Below are 227 nucleotides of genomic sequence, written 5' to 3' on the forward strand. Positions count from 1 at the left end.
TTAATTAGCTATTAATTGAGATGCACAGGCACTGTCCTCTCTGCAGTTCCCGCATTTCAGCTCTGGTTCCCTGGTCAGCATTCAGGCCACTCTGCCTGTGGCTGCTTTTCTTCCTCTTCCTATTAATTGGGGTGTTAATAAGGAGGGCGAGAGGAGGCCAGGAGCTGGAGCGGGGCTGGCCCGCCCCGATCGCCCCCGGGGCCGGGGCTGAGCTGCCCGGCTGCGGA

Source organism: Cariama cristata, unplaced genomic scaffold (genome assembly GCF_000690535.1).
Source record: "Cariama cristata isolate BGI_N322 unplaced genomic scaffold, ASM69053v1 scaffold33670, whole genome shotgun sequence".
NCBI lineage: Eukaryota > Metazoa > Chordata > Aves > Cariamiformes > Cariamidae > Cariama > Cariama cristata.